The sequence below is a fragment of the Strix uralensis genome, chromosome Z, assembly GCF_047716275.1.
Source record: "Strix uralensis isolate ZFMK-TIS-50842 chromosome Z, bStrUra1, whole genome shotgun sequence".
Classification (NCBI taxonomy): Eukaryota; Metazoa; Chordata; class Aves; order Strigiformes; family Strigidae; genus Strix; species Strix uralensis.
In genome coordinates, this window is record NC_134012.1 from 74943927 (window position 1) to 74961394 (window position 17468).

The 17468-nt window shown below is 40.0% G+C and overlaps 1 protein-coding gene across 2 annotated transcripts in view; it reads right to left on the bottom strand.

Annotated features, from left to right (window-relative positions):
• LRRC2 (leucine rich repeat containing 2) overlaps nucleotides 1-2990 on the bottom strand; it is a 76797-nt gene extending 73807 nt beyond the window's left edge. The window contains exon 1 of one of the 2 annotated variants that reach the window (XM_074856595.1): nucleotides 2870-2990. The gene's annotated coding sequence lies outside the window, so the exon portion shown is untranslated. The remainder of the gene's footprint in view (nucleotides 1-2869) is intronic. The other variant, XM_074856596.1, reaches the window with a different exon arrangement.
• Nucleotides 2991-17468: the final 14478 nt, after the last annotated feature.

Sequence of the window (17468 nt, forward strand, 5' to 3'; positions counted from 1 at the left end):
GAGTCCTGGGGGACACATGAGCAGGGCCATGCTATGGATCACAGCGGTTGCCACCCTGAAGGCCTGAATCCACAGAGATCCAGCAAATGATGCTGCATCACAGAATAAATAGAAGAGGAAAGGGACAAGCTGCTCCAGGGCTGGAGAAAACAGTCCTGACACCTGGACACAAGCCCAGATGTTTTGGGAGTTTGAAATGTTCCCTCCTGGTCTCTGAAGAGCACAGTCTCAGACAGCCGGCTCCTAGATAAACAAACACAGACAGACAGTGACACTTTCAAGCTATTAATTAGTCCAGCTTCCACTGAAGGTAATTTCAGAAATTACTGGTTTTGCATATCACAGGGACTAATCCTGAATGCTCTGATGAATCAAGTCCTTTTTGAGCTTTCTGTTTTAGCTATTTCATAAAAGAACCATTTAAAAACAGAATTTGACATTAGCCTCTTTCACACACAAATAAATAAATTTTGTATTATTTACATACCACAGCTAAGAGAGCAAATATCTTTCCTTAATCTACCCCTTATACCTCAGGTAGAAATAACTATGAAAATCATAAAATTAAAAAGATATGTGAATCTAGATATGCAAAAACTGAGCTTGGTTTCCACACATTTTATGTGCATATTTCTCTTTGTCCAGTGCTGCAGCACAATGTCTTACTGACAGTTTTCATTAATCAGTTCCTATTCTAGATGTAAATTAACCAGTCTCACAAACAAGATTCCTCTTTATCACTGCAGTCTTCACATCTTGATTTTTAGACATTTTTTTACAGGGTTATTCATTAATTAGGTCTTTAATTATGGATTAATTAGCAGCTGAATTACAATATTCCTTATACTTCCTCAACTCTTGTAGAACTAATATGTTTGCCATCAAGCATGATAGATGTTACATATGCAGGGGGATTTATTACAGATGTATTCCCCTAGCTCTTTGGTAAACTGACTAATTATTTAAAGTGATTCTTCCACTAACAATGAAGTTACTGAAACACTGGACTGACATCTGTGACATAAATTCATTCTCTTTTTTTTTTCACTGGGCATTGCTGAAGAGAGGTCTAATTCTCATAAGACTGAGAGAGGGCTGATGTATTTGAAATGGGCATGTATGTTAAGTCAAAGGAAAAAGAGTAAGCTCAAAAGTGTATTACATATTTTTAAAGGTGGTTGAATCTATGAATGTAGCTGTAGTCAGCAGGTGAAAACAATTGTCTTAGGTAGTAGCCAACAGAGTGTTGGGAAAGCTAGAGTGTGTGCTAAGAATTGCTTAGAGACCCCACTTAATTACTCATACAAAGACCCATAGCAAATAAAAGGGCGGTCAGTGCCACTGAACAAAACATGGAGACTTTCATATACAATTAGATTATCTTAATTAAGCATAAAATTACTGTCTCAGGTTTTTAAGACCTGTTTTATGGCATCCGATGTTTTAGCACAACGCTTCATTGACTTATTCTCATTTGTCTTAAGGTTAATGGACCTGGACCATCCCCAGGAAGTGAGGCTACTACTGTTACATTCTGTGTACAGGGTCCAGCCTCTGAAGATATCTATGTGGATGACAACATCATAAATGTTATTTTAAGCTCCCTGTCCTAATTGAAACTAGCTAAAGACCCTCAAAATTTTGATAATTTTCTTTCACTCCCAGGTGTCCATTTTGCATGCATTGATCTAAGAAACCAGTCCTATCATCTGCGTCTTCCTCTACTGCAGAAGGAGAGCAAAACTCTAAATCTGACCTGTGGCATCAAGCCTCTTAGTCTTATTTCCAGTGTTAGATACACAATCATTTTACTCATATTGTGAGTAAAATGCTCACAGCCAGTTCCTAAGCAGTCAAATACTGTGATATAAAAAAATATGGCAAACAATCTAGATATGCAAGAGAAGATGCTGTTTTCAACTACTCTAGCAGACAAGATATTTTATCACAAATGATTCAAACCCCACCACACAGTCATAAGGTGGCAGTTGTATTTTATCAGTTTTCTTCCCTCACCACAGCTGTGTCTTTAGCCTTTTCCACAAAACCTTCCCATGCCTGTGGATAGGATGCCCAGGTGGCATGGACAGCTGGACATCCTCCTTGGAAAAATTCTCCACCTTCACCTTCTGCCTGAGAAGAGCAAAATGGATAAAACTCTTCGGTAGGGTCCACCTCTTTGGTTAATGGGCATTATCATCCATCACTGATCCTTGAAATGGTGCTCAGTTAACTACTGCTGAGAGGAAGAGAGCTGGTCAGTAGCTCTGACAGAAGCCTACAGAAAGTAACATGTCAGTGATAGCACATAAATACTTACAGTAGCAACAAAAGCAAAAATAATGACAATATTTGACTTCAAATGATAGCCTTTGTTCACAAAAGATTTAGCAGGTTAGATTTCCTATGCTGGGTAGATTAGCTGCAAGTGGCCTTCACAAACTGAAGTTCTATAACTCTTTCTAAATTCCACTCTAAATGTTGACAGACAACAAAGATAAATGACCAACCTCTCCAACCATTATTTTATTGAAAAACATTCTCATACCAGCATATGTCCTTGAGATGTAATAGCAAGGGTTTATTACAACTGAATCATGGAGTGAGTCTTGAAAGCTTTCCTAAATTATAAAGTTTGGATTTGTCACAGGTGTAAATCTACTTAGAGGAACTATATATGGGGTGACTCCTACACTTTGGACAAGTACTTGGTGTTTCAGCTGTTTTTCCCATATACATTAGCATTTAAAAATCCACAACACTATAGCAGCAACAAAGACCTGGTAACGACTTCTCATTTTCCCTGACATTTCCCACCTTGACCCCACACATCTGAAGAAACATGATAATCAGCAAAACTGTCACTTACCTACTACCAAAGAACACGAGTGTCCAGATCTCCCGAATGTGCTCAGCGGTTATTCAATTTGGGACACTGAGGCTGTTTATAGCAGCAGCATAGCTCATGGCCAGCCAGACCTGTTTGAACCCCACAGCGTGACTAGCCTTCCAGATGTACTAATATGCTATATTTGTAAAGTGATAACATGATCTGTGGTGTTACAGCAGAGACACGGGCCGGATAAAATATCCACACTGCATGACTCAACACAGGACTTGAAACAACAGCGCTAGGGCAGCATCTCATTTGCACCAAGGAAAATGTGACAGAGCTAATGTTACTCATGCTTATGTATTTTCCTTGGAAAAGGGCAAGCAGAATAAAAAAAATAAACACAGTCTGCATTCCTCTGGTACCATCTATCTCTTCCTCCCCACATTCATGCAAGTGCGAGAGATAAATAGACACACATGCACACAGACACTGACCATGCAGTTGCCATGAGTGACTGATTTACAGCAAATTCTGATTTTACTTGATGATGGTGGCTCACTTTTTGTTATGCCCACTGCTTGTTACTTATGGCTGTATTCCTACTTACTGTTAGTGTTGTCCCATGGCCCAGCAGGGCAGGGCTGTGGGGAGCTGGAGACCATCCCTGCTGAGACATTGACGTTGCTGGGGCAGGGGCTGATGGCTCTGTGGGCTGATGTGAGGTCCTGGGCCGTGGGCAGATGGGGAAGGCCCCAGGGTCGGGGTAAGGGGGGCAGTTGGGAGATGCAGGCAGGGCCAGGACATGAATGGTTGAAATTTTCTGATTGTACCTTTGATGAAATAAGGCCATTCATTCCTAATTAGAAAATTAAAAAACTGATTTACACCTAACAATATAAAGAAAGCATTTTTAGCACAAGGGTTTGTGTCTGATGTTTTCAAAAAATGAATTTTACATCAAAAATATTTCCAAAAACTGCTTTTGATTTAATTTCCTTTTAAATTCAGCTTTTCAATTAAAATATTATTTAATTTTCTGATGAAAAAAGAACTGGCATTTTTCAACCATCTTTGTTTATTATTAATCACTGCCAGTAATAATAAGCATTAATTACAGCAGCTGGGCTTGACTGAAACTTCAGATACTAGTTTTACATTACTGTCTTCTCAGTGAGCTCCCTGAAATCACATCACATTGGTAGAAATGGAAGAGGAAAATCAGGGTAAACCATGAACTGCAGATTTAAACATTCAATTTTGTCTTAAAGCCAGAGGAGATAATATCAGGATTCACTTTGATCTTTTTCAATGCAGTGTGCTTTGAAGTATGGTGACATGCCTGAAAAATCTGCATCAGAAGTTCTTACTGTTTGGTCATCTTATTCTTCGCAAACATCGGTGATACCGCTTCCATGTCTGAGTTGTCTAAAATATTTTTATCTTCTGATACATCTGTCCAACAACATGCATGTTTTTGCCAAAGAGCTATCTGGGTTTCCTGTAGCAGTGATGCATACCAGACTTCAGCTGCAAGAGCTGATGAAGCAATCAGTGAGGGAGACAATACTTTGGAGCAGAAAAAGTGCATCCATTTTGTGATCAAAAGCACTCTCGATATTTCTGCTTTCTTGTACCCTACCTAGGAAATACCTGTTCCTATATTTTTGTTCAGAAGAAAACATTAAATAATTCTTAACATTAAATAATTCTTAATTAGCAATTATATTAAGAAATATGTGATCTCCATCTCACTTTTTCAGGATCCACCAGTGTACAGGTGTTGATTTTGGCAAAGGAAGGTGAGAGTTCTTGTGCTCTTTAAATGTTGAATGTCTCTCGGCAACAGGCAGCTGACCTTGCAGTTACTTTCCTGGCACTGGCCAAGGAGTCATAGATCAGCCATTATTCAAATTACAATCATAGCCTACCCATGAGAAGGAGAAACGTGGGATGTGTGCTGGGAAAGGAATAAGAAAAAAAGATCAGCTGGTGAAATGGACATCACCTAATTTAAAAAAAAAAAAAAAAAAAGGCTGTCTTATGAAGGAGAAGACACTAATGATGGAAGAACAACTGAGAAAGGGCATGAGACATTTAGAGGAGGTATAAAAAGTAGCTGAAGAGATAGACAGGCAGAATATACTATCTTGTTTAGTGATGGATCTCAGTGTACTTTACAAAAAAAAAAAAAAAGATTAAGGAAAAGGAAAATTCTAAGTTAATACCTAAATGTGCCTGCAAAATCAGCTTCATTCAAAGAGTATCTTGCATCTAAGGTTGCACAAATCTAGTCAAAGCACAGTCCATTCTTGGAGCTAACAGGAAAGCTGCTATATCAGCAAATAGTAGGAAAAGCTTGGATAATATGGATAACACTACAAACAAGGGAATAGTAGACAGCACAGACCAGTGAACAGACGCAGGCTTGTTTGCATCCAGCCAAACCTATTGGCAGGCTTGAACCGATTTAAGGCATGCTTGGTTGAAAGAGGCTAGCTCTCTCAAAGGTATTCTCTGCATACTGCATACTGCATCCCAGTGCAGCAGCAGCACTGTTAGTCTGCCAGATACAAACTGGCCTTGGCAGAGTCTCAAACACTGCATGCCTGCCACAGTGCTCCCCTGGGGAGTGCTCCTCATCCAGCCGATCCAGTTGACAGACTAGGGTCTATGTACTTATGTGATGTTGCAGTCTACTAAATCATCTTTCTGGATGAGGAGCACTGCCTGGGAAGCAGTACTGAAGCAGTCATTTCATAAAGAGTCAGGTCCATTTTGCCTGTTGGAGCTCATCATCTTCACCAAACTGGAGCTATCGCCAAATGGAGATGAAGCCTGCACTGAAATCCCTGGCATTCCAGTCTTGGTAACAACATGCAAAAATGTCCAAGCTATCACAGTGTGAAGCCAGCTGCCTCATGAGACAACAGCTATATTGCTTCCAGTGATGAGCTTGCCCTGAAAGCAATACAGCCTTGGTCATGAATCACTGTACTCATCTAATTCTGCTGCTATTCTAAGATCCTTTACCCATGACACTGATAAATCTACAACTCAGATAATCCAACTGGGGTACCTGAGAGTTGACTATTACCAAAGAAACCGAGGGATATTTCTTCTTTCCACCTCTGCTCTAGCTGGAGCACAGTTCCTCTACTTTAAACAGTCTTTTCTGGTGTGCCAGTTTATAGAAAACTCACAAAGTAAAGGCAACAAAGATACCAACAACACAGTCTACTGCATAAATTATTGCTATAGATAATCAATTGCAACAGATATGCTTATTTTTCTGGTCTCTCTTCCTTGGTCGTTCTATTATGGATAATAATATGCAATTAAATTAAGGTCAGTAGAAGACTTTTGACATTCAGGTGAGTGTCTGGGTAACAGGCTCCAGCCAAGACCTAACATGGGAAGAGCACTTAGTGTAGACAAGGCACCTTCACACTAACACTTCAGACAAAAAAGACTGACCATGGAAGTGCTTGTATGCTGTTATCAAAACACCTATTAGAAGGAAACACATGACAATGAATGGCTTTTAGGGACACATTTCCCATAAACATACAACAAAGCGAAATCTAAGAGAAGACTTACACAAAGTCAGGCTGAAGAGAGGAAAAAGCCTGCTACACTAATTTATCATGTGCTGAACAGAACTGTTCAGCAAAACAAAATATTTCTGCTTGTTGCTTTGTTTTCACACTATTCATGGGGCCTTCAATCTAGAGCTGACAGAGCTGCAGAATAGCTGTAATAATACTGCAGAATCCATAAGGCACATTACAAATCACTTCAGCAGGGCAGATTCTTATATCTGTGACCTTTCAGTATTGAGGGGTCAGCCCTCTCTGATACAATCTCAGTATGCACTAAGGAAAAGATCCAATTTATAACTCCTGACAGAGCTACAGCCCAGAGATGGCTATTCTGAAATGTGCCCGGAGCATTAGTATGATGGGCAAAGTCCCAGGCAATGTTTGGAATTCTGGACTGTGAGTCACACTACCTTGCTGTCCTGCCTGTATTATGAAGCCTTTCGTGCAGACTTACCTCTGCTGTCACACAAGTGCTTCAGCAAGCTTGGCTTACAGTTCAGCTTATGTTTTTTTGGTGAAGTTGCACAGCTCTGTTGAAAATAAACTTTTTGTCTGCTGCTGTTTAGAGACTTCATCAGGGACCCTGTTATCATAGTAGGTAAGTCCTCAAGAGTCTCAGCTTCCAAGTGGGAATATCTGAGAATAAACAACTCTCAAAGAACCTATAGAGTTGTCCCCAGTATTTCATAAATGTCTTTAAAATCATTTCAGCTCATTAGGACTGTTTAACCAGAGGTAAATTGCCCTCCAGTAAATGTCCAAGGACCTTAAAATCAAGACAGAAAGAATGTCTAAGAGTACCTGAAGAATTTTTCAGGCACTGTGAGGAAGAAATATAGCACTTAAAATCAAGAGTTGTACAAGACACCATAGACTCTGCCAGTCTCTTCAAGTAGACAGCAAGGCTGTGACTGGTAGAGTTCTTCCCAGGAGGTTGTTGACAAGGTTATAAGGGATTCCCAGATGAAACCATGTCAGTACTAATACTAGCATTATCACGTGATTATCAGCCCTCCATGTGAAAGATGTACAAAGACAAAAGTGGAAGCACAGCTTTACTCAACCTCAGGTTCCTTGTAGAGCTACTTACACTTGTACCTGATTTGAACTGAATAACCTCATTTAAGAAGCATTTTCTGAGCAAAATAATGGGCATGTTATCTATTGATCTCTCTCTTATTACATTTAATTGTGCAACAAATTAAAGGCACAGGAACCTGCTAGTGTGAATGAACAGAAATGAGGTGTATGTTACATTTGATTGACCAGCAACTGCTGAGAATAAGAGTCTTTTTTGTAGGAGCCGGGCTCAGTAGACAGCCTCATTATATGTGTCATTAAAGGGAGAAAATCTGTCTACCCTGACCAAGTCAGTGAAGCAGCACAAGCTCTTTCCAGGGATACGTATCTTCATCAAGGTGTAATAGGGCACTATCAAGGGATACAGACTCAGTGTTTTCCAAGGATGATTAAATCTGGAAGAAGGGGAAACACAGGAAAACTCAGTTCCCTTACAGTCACCTTTGTCCCTCTGGAGCACAGGAGCAAACAGAACACTTGGGCTATCAAATGCAACACCCTGCCGTGGCAGCCTATTCAGGTAGTATGTCAGAGCACGAGGCAACTCACTGGCGCTGTGAAAACCGCATCGCCCCGTAGATCCCCACAGATTTATGGCTCATGCCCCGTTGCACTCCGCTGTGGCACACTAAAGAAAATCAAAGAAATGTTCCTACTCTGCGTCAGCTACGAAGCAGCACACACACTGTTGTCACCTCCCCCCGCCTCCTGCAGACCTGATGCTTTACAAAACCACAGCAGAAGAGTGAAACAAATGGTGCCATCTACTGTCCAAATGACGGGGACACCTAGCTCGTCGCATCTACAGCATTGAACCCTGAGGTTTTGCTGCCTTCAACAATACTGCTACGGAGAAATTAATACAAATATCTGCTTTTTCCTTTATTTCTGTGTATCACATGGAGCCTCAGAGATAAACCTGCCTTGGTAGTCTATTTTGCAGAATACATGCAAGAATATGTTACTAGAACATGTAATGCCCTGGCGTGACTGCCTTGTCCTGGTAGTCCATACAATATGCAGCACGTCTATGTCTTTATTACTAAGCTACAAGCAGTAATTTTCCTGGAGGAACAGCATGTATGAGTACTAGCTACAAATAGAAAAGAAAGAGAGAGAGAAAGAGAGAGAGAGAGAAATAAGCTGTTTCTATCTCCTAATCCAGAAACATTTTTAATTCCTGACCAGCTGCTAGTAAACTAAAAAGTTCTTCAGTAAGCAACCTTTGATATTTAACCTTCTTTTTGTAGCCAGCATGCCTTGTAAGGATTCCTTAAATACCTCATGCTTGGAATTAATTATCACGAGAAGACACAAAAGCAAATAAGAAAATAAAAAATTGAACTGGCTTTTGCAGATCCCCAAATCCAAGGGAAATTAACTTCAGTCTGATTCAAGCTAGACACACCAAAGAATTTAAAAAACAGAAAAAAGATAATTGTAGCTTCCTCACGAGAACTCATGAGGCTGTCACGTGGGTCAGGTCAGCAAGTGAGGAATACTGTGACATCAGAAAACAAATTTGCCCTGGAGTGCCAGGTGCTGCGTGGTCCTGTCTTTAGAGGGGAAAAGGTGTAATCCGATCACATATTACCATTCTGACACGTTAATCAAAGGAAGCTGAACCGAAGGTTCACAGTGAACTTTGGGATTCTGACTTATGACCAAGGATTGCCCATGAAAAATCAAACACCCTTACCCCACCCTTTGACTGTTTCCCATCAACTGTGCTGATGTAAGAGCACACAATGAAGGGGCTCTGAAGCATATTTGCAGACATTTTGAGGTTGGCTGACACCAGCTTCGATTTACCTAAAAACACCAGGTAGTTTTAACATTTTGCTGACTCAGGAGCCACCTCTTGGACTGCACATGAGCCAGAAGAAAGAGTTAATTACAATAAAGATGTAACCCAAGTGGCTTAAATAGAAAATTTGCCTCAATAGTCTTTAAAACTGGAAAATTTGCCTCAATAGTTTTTAAAACTTGTTTCTTGCTCATGTGCAGCCAGCCATCTCTTCTGCCCCTACCTACACAATATTTTTGTGCTTTTGCCAAATTCTTATCTTAACTTTATATGGTAACATAAAGCCATGGGGAAAAGGAGTTTTAATCCATACCTACAAACTATGAGCAGAGGAAGTGAGAGTCTGGACAGGATCTTCTCCAACAGAAGCAACTGTCAGATAAGCATAGCAAAAAAAATGTTGAGTGACTTCTCAACTCAGTGTCATGCTACTGAGTATAAAGTTAGATCACACTATCATGACCTAATAAATATGATAACAACAATTCAGGTGAGTTTCCTATGCTTGCAGTTCAGATGAGAGGGCCATCAGAAAAGAATTTCTCGTTTCAAGTGACATATGAGAAACTAGCTCAAACTACGGCAATAAAGCTCGATCTAGAGTAGTAATGAAAAGTTTGTGGTCACTGTAGCTCTTGTGTCATCAGAGTTAAGCTAATTTTGTAATGCTTCTCTTCATGATTTATTTCCTGCTCTATAATGCAGACAGAGCTGAAAGAAATTACACTGAATGAAAGTTCAGCCTCAAAAGATGCCATTTTAATACTGCAGTGTAAAGACTTCAGGAAAAGCCCTGAAAGGAAGAGAAATAACTTAATTGTGACAGTCTGATGGGTTGTTAATGCTTTTCATTCATAGAGAGTACTGGTTTTTAACTTAAAAGAAGAGAAATACAAAGACCAAGAATAAGAATGAAGTCCTGGAGGTGGATAAGGAGGAGTTTTAATTTTATTAACATTCTTAGCACACATTAATATTGATAAGATAATTCACCCAAAGCCAGTCAGGCATCTCCTTTACACATGACTCATGTGGCTAGTTAACAGAAGGTAGATGCCACTGAATCAAATATTTATCAGGAATGTAGTACAGTGTCTGGCAAAAGAGACTCTATTCTGCAAAGACAGAGTCACCAAGTTTGCTGACCCTGCAGCCTATAAATCTTCACATGGCCAAAAGCCACAAGATATATATATACCCATGCCATGGAGAGATGAGGGCCTGAGGAGCTCTGGGAATAGTATACAGGGTGGAGGTGACACCAGTTCCAGGAGTCCCACCATGAAGCTGCAGAAGAGCCAGGACTGCGTTTGGCAGGTGGTTTGGTTCGAGAATGACACTGGTCCTAGCAGCCCTTTCTGGGTCCCCCTGCCCAGTCAGATATATTAATTATTTCTGTGTCCACATAAACCCACCGTCAGTTCTGTGCCATAGTGTCCAGATGGAATTCGCACTTGAAGATCTTGCCAGCCATGCAGATGAAAAGCTCCACACCAGCCAATTCTGTACTAGCAGCGCACTAATGTCAGCATTATCCATTACCAGTACAGCTTTAAGCAGTTCAGCTTTGTATTGTTGACAACAGCAAATATTAAAGGTGCTACAACTATTAAATATATACGACCTTTCAGTCTGTCAAACAAACATTACAAGAAGGGGCAGCGGCAATTACAGAAGGTAATTACAGGTGAAGACACAACACTTTATCACAGCAGATGATGAATTGCAAGATAGGATGAAGGACCCTTGTTCTGTCTGGGCAATTCATACAGATTAAAAAATAACTTTAAAATAATTAACCTAGTAGAATGTAATGATTTTTAAAAACAGTTTAAATGGTGTTTAATTTGTTTAAATTAACTATCCCATTAAGACCCAAATTCATCATTTTGATTTGGAAGGGAAGTTTTTATAAGTCCAAACCTTAGCACAGCTTTAGTAACTGTGTTACAGATTTATAGATGAAAGTCTGAGGTGGAAAAGATCCTAATACAATGAACTCGTAAGTAGAGCTGGTAATAATTTCTCGGAAAGTTTAAAATCAGAGAGATTTGTAATAATTTTAATGGGAATATTTTGCTATGTTTTTAAATATTTCCAAAAACAAATAAAGGTACATTTATACTAGGACTGTAAGACATTATGATCTGTAGCAACAAAATTACAGACTTCTAACACAAATATTCAAAAAAGCATATGAAGTACTCAGATACTACAATGGAAATAACAAAATACCCCAAAAAGAAGCAGCATTATCCAAATAACATTGTATAGATAGCCACTGTGGTGAAAACATCTTTTAAGAAGGTCCTTTCAACTCCAGGGTCTTTTCAATTTGGTCCCCTGCTACTGCAGGCACCAGTCAGACAGTGTTTTTCATCAGCTGATTAAACTCCACCAGTGCTATTGAAAAAGAGGCTCCCACATCCCATTTGTTTGGAGGTGAGGAGCCCTCTCCTTGTGTCCTATCTGTAATTACTCAAAGCCAGTTTGTGCTGGGACGGATTGCTGGGTTGTGCAGAGGCTTGCACAGCACTCATCCACAACAACACAGGAGCTGAATAAAGGATAGGTCTGTTAGATACCTTGACTCTGAAATAGTTACCAAACAACACAGGATATCAGGGATAAAAGAACTAGGAAAAATACATATTGTGTGGAAAACAGAGCAATTAAAACTTCTGCACATGAGAAGAAAAAAGGATTTAAGCAGCACTTCACTCTGTATTCACAAACAGTGGGTGTCAAAAAGAAAGGGAGACAATAGATCCATCGTTGATTCTCAGGTAGTTTGTGTTTTAAATAGTTTTTCATTAACTTTGATAAGGTTAACTGAAAGACTGTATTTCAGAGCTTTGAGATCTGCATTACAAGCAAGTAATGAAGGAGCATGGAAAATAAATGTTTTTAAAAAGGTGAAAAGGCACTTTGTGACTGATCCAAGTTTGGAGAACCTGTTTTTTCACTAGTGGACAGCTATATGAGTCCCCTGATAGAAGGCAGAAGAAGAAACTGGGATAAACCCTGACAGAAAAAGAAGAAAACCTACCAGACTGTCTTTTTCTCTGCCCTGGACATGTACCTCTGCCCTTCTCTTCTGCTGGCACTGGTATTTGTATCGCTCCAGAGGCAGCACATTTGGGGAGCTAAAGCATCTAGGGGAAAAGTCCATCTCTTTTTGCAGTTTTAGTTTTTGTCTGGTTAACTCCCCACATGGCAAACCTCAGTCTCAGGTGAGCACCAGCAACAGCAGAAGGGAGCTGTTCCACACAAGCACACCTCTAGGTAAGCAGGACCATGGCAAAGCCAACTTAGCTCAGCTCTTGGGGAACTGAAGACTCAGCACAGTCTAGGACAAACAACGACAACTCATTTGGACAGCTGACAAAAGAGCTAGTGACCTTAGTGCTACTGAGCAGATTTTAAACAAGGCTTAAGGGTCTTCAGAAAAGCACCAGGGACCTCAAAGACCTTTCTGACCTCTATCAGGAGATTGTGTATATGTATTTGAAATTTTATGTCTTTAATATTGACTGTTAACTATAAATGTCAATAGGTTTGGTTCAAGTGCAGACAATGGTATCTTGAAGAAGTTCCAGTACAGATCAGTGAGAACCACCTGCTGTGCTGGGCTTGTCCTCTGCAGTGATCATCAGCTAAACACCAGGCAGTGAAAGCATCAGACCTTGCTTTGCTTTAAGTGATTTCTGACCAGTGTATCCATAGCATCTCTTAGGAACCATTATTTCCCTGTTTGTGCCTGATCAATACAGACAGTAATTTGCTGGTATACGATTTTGGGAGCCCAATTCAAAGTTTTCCCTATGTCTTCAATGATCTGTTCGGGAAGAGAACAACGTACACCATAGCAGTTTCTGCCTGCAGACCTAAGGTCTGAGTAGCATATACAGGTGTCTGCAGGCCTTATTTCTCTATAATCGCATGTAGTTCAAGTCTGAATGTAGGGTTTAAGGCATGATTTCATGAGACAGGTTGAACTGACCTGAAGCTCAGTTTTCTTAAAGGGAGAGGTCTTGGTGTCCATTTTTAAATCCTAATTCCTTCCCTGCTTCCAGCTGGATACTCCCACTACTTACCTTGTGCCAGCTCTGGCAATCATCAGTTCCTCTCTGTGATCTTCTGATTAACTCAGGAGAAAACTGTTCCAGCAAAACACATCAGTAGCTTTCTAAGAGACAAATGACTTTAGTATAGGGTTTCTGGATCTAACATGTACCAGCACAACTGGGTTGCTCAGCTGGGAGTAGGAACCAAAAAAAACAGAGAGGCAGAGGTAGATTTCCCCCATCAGTGGCAGCAAGGTTTTATATTCAGTTCAGCAGGATGTGAAATTAGTTGGGGGGGGGGGGGGGGGGCAGGAGTGAAAAATAATGTCATCACACTATTAGTTTTGTCTTAAGTCATAAATGCTTGGTACATTCCTGGAAGAGATAGCATTCACTTTCTCCTCTGCAGTCTTGTTATTTCACTAACTCAACATTGTTTAACAATCCATGTCCAAATCATTCCCTAGGATTTACAGTTATGCAGGGGAAAAACTCACAGTATGTTTACTGACACAGATTATTTTGCCTGGATATATATCCAAGCAATTGCAAATAAAACTGTGGCTAAGAGAAGGCAGATTTGCAGGAACTCTTATGTTACTGCATGTTTGATACATTCACGGCACTCTGTCTAAATTGTTTCCTGAAGAATAAGAGAAAAACATACTTTACTATATTCCAGTTTCATAGCTGGAAACTTAAATTATGTGGTTCCACTGATGTCAACACATACCCATTTGTTAATGTCTATCAGGCTAATGTAAAATGGTAATATATCTTTACAGATGTGAACCATATAAAAAATGCTGTTGGCCTGCTAGGCCAGTCCTTGTCCCAGCATACTCACTGGTAGGTCTTAATAATTGTGGATTATCATGCATTGCAGATGAGAGAGGCTGTGATGCTTCTGACCCAGTTTTTAGGATCCAGTATTTCATGTTATATATTTAGCCAACTCTACCGCCAATGTGAATTTCAGTGGGATTGCTGAACTGGTAGTGAGCTGCAGAAACAAAAGCCATGCTTCCCACTCCTTCCTTTTCCACATGCCCTTCTTCCCTGCCCTGCTTTGACCGAGAAACACCCAATTTGCTATCAATTGAGATAATCCAAGTCACAGGCCAAAGAAAGAAAAAGACACATTTTTTTTGTTGTTCTGTGAGCTCTCTCTCCGAAGAGATGGGAGAAAGTGATCAGCCAGTGGCTAGAAGTAGTTCACTGGACAGGACCAGCTCTTATATTTCCTATTAAGCAGCATGACCTGCCCTGCCTAATCTAGAAAGAACAGCAACCACATAAACAACAAGGAATACACAGGGAAGAAAAAAATCTCTGCCCTCACTCACACAGCAGGGACCTTCTGTATTTTCAGTGTGAGATGAATGATGTTATAACCAACACGTTGGCTTCACTGTTGAAATACAGCCTCTTCCAGATCCGGCACAACATGAAATGGTGTGAACTGTGTGCAAGGTAGTATGAATATGTCCAGTCCAAAACTAACTTAGCTGTTTGAAATCACTGTTCACCATGGGAAAAGCGGGTTCATTCAAATGTAAGCCTGTCAGAACGGTTATAACTTGCAAGCCCACACAAATTGGTTCTTATAAATACATATACAAAAAAAAAAAAAAAAAAAAAACAAAAAAACAAAAAAACATTAATCCCTTTTTAATCAAACTTGGAAAGGCTTACACAGCTAGAAAACTCAGGACATTTGTGTGGAGGAACTGATAACTGCTATCACTGCCTCCTCATTGACTCTTCATTGGCAGCTTCACACTTCTTGCAGTTCTGCAAGCATCGATTTAAAATGGCCTGTAACACTGCCAGCTCAATTTAACACCAAGGAGCTGAAGCTAGTGAAAGAAGGAGGTAAAGGAAAAAACTATGCAACTGCTACAAGGGACCCTATGACTTGAAGATATTTCTCAGTACACCCTGGAAAAGACATTGCTGTTTCCTTCCTGTAGATTTCTCTTTTTGCTTTATATGAAAACCAGGGAAATGCATAAACATCCAAGGAATGCTGGTATCCCAGTATAAAATTTTAGTAGTCACCTATTTATATTTGGCCTTTAAAATTCCATTTCCCTGTAACCTAGCAAGTAATTTTGCATTTTGCTCACGTAGCTTTACACATGTGTAAAAAAGATGCTTGTTTTTCCAAAGACTGCAGTACAGTCATTCTGTTGTGTGCTCAGGAAACCACACAAATCCTGTGAAATCTATCCCAAATAGCTGCAGATGATGGTGTACTCAAAACACCAACAGTGGTTACCCAAGTGACCACCACTAATTTCAACAGTAGTGGAACTGGCTGATTATTAGTCTCCATATGAAATTACATTAATATTTCCTTAATGGAGGCATGGCTTCTAGCCCTTTATTCTCTACTGTTTTGACCTTGTGTTGTGCCCTTGTGTTGCAAAATGAGTGCATAAATTCATATTGTCATACCATTTCTCCCAAAGGGCTCAGCCCTTTGACATGGCAATTTATGTATAATTTACAATGCCCACAAAACTTCGATGACCTGTATTAGACTGGGAGCCTTGGCCACCTGCCTGACATTCACCTGATGATGTGTTCAAATTTAAGCTTTACAGGTGCAAATTTTCTTGAGGCAGGCAGCCATCTGCATGCAAAGCAAGGTTCACATACAAGGCTTTCCATTTTGTATTGACTTGACAGATCCCTAAGCCTACCTAGAGATACTGTGATTTCATGAGGCTTTGACAGGACCAGAGACTTGCCAGTTTGTAGCAGCTTTCAGTTCCTTGCCCAAGTGATAGTCAGGGCCCCTGTTTGGAAAGAAAGGGATTGGATTAATTTTCAAATTGTCTGCTATGCATAATTCAAAACTATTTAGACATCCTAGGCTTAATGTAATTGGGATTTCTGTTAAAGATGAGAAATCATTCAATTCATTGCTGCAGCGTTTCAGTTTTTAATTAGATACTTCCTTGAATGTGTTACAGATGGTTGTTTTTTTTCATTCACAAAAATCTTTCTGCACTACCTTCTGGCTTTCCAAAATGTTCCTGGGGCAATCATGCCTTCATAGGTATAAATAAATCTTCATCCCACGTATATTAGTGAAATCACATCTGCCTCTGACACCTGCTGCACAATGTGTGCAGTACTGGGGCAGTAAGTGCCAGGAAGAGGCATAGGCAGCCTAAACCTGCTGTTCACTCAGGTGAGCTGTAGTGGAGATACCCATACTGGGTGTGGAGGGTAGACAGCTGATAATTGCCTTTCAACTGTTTATTGACTGACTTGCTAGGCAGGAAAGCAGAAGTAGCAGCTTTTAAGTCTTACAGGATACAACTTGGAAAACCGCTTCAAGTTCTCACAGTAATTTGTTCTTGAAACAGATGATAGTAAGCAATGGCTAGAGGGACTTGACGACAGAATACATTGTTATTTCTTCCTTGGTTTTGAAATGCTACAGAAGGATGAGTAAGACCCTCCCTCCTCCCTATTAGGCTAGAAAGGTCAAGATTCTCTTTACAGCTCTGTCAGCTTCTTGACTGATTTTTTTACTAACCAAAGGGAAAAGTTTTCTGTGCTTTTCCAGTGGGTTGAATTTAGTTAACATGAACTTTTGTTATTTTTTTTTAAATTCATGTATATACCTGCTTTAAGGGATTCACATTTTCTACCTATGCTGCAATTTAGACCTGTCCTTCATGCCTCTGCTGAGCCGTTTTGTGTCTTAGAATCATTTGGGTTCTGCTTCTGTTCTCTGACACAGTGAAGCTGAAAGTGGTAACTGTTAAGAGACTTTTTACTCTCAGTATGCTAGGGAAGATTTTAAAAGATTTCCCTTTTTTTTTTTATATAGTATATTTTCACTTTTTAAAATTAAAAGCACAGAACTGGACAAACACAATTGTTTTAGGACACAACCACACCTGAGATATTTTGGATTATCCCTAGAGTAAATTCATGGAACAAATACATTTTCAAATGTACATCCTCAACTACCTGTCCTTGGCCTCACAGACAGTAAGGTCCCGTGCTATCCTATATTCAACATATATGCACTGGAGCAATTTTTCTGCCACAGGAAT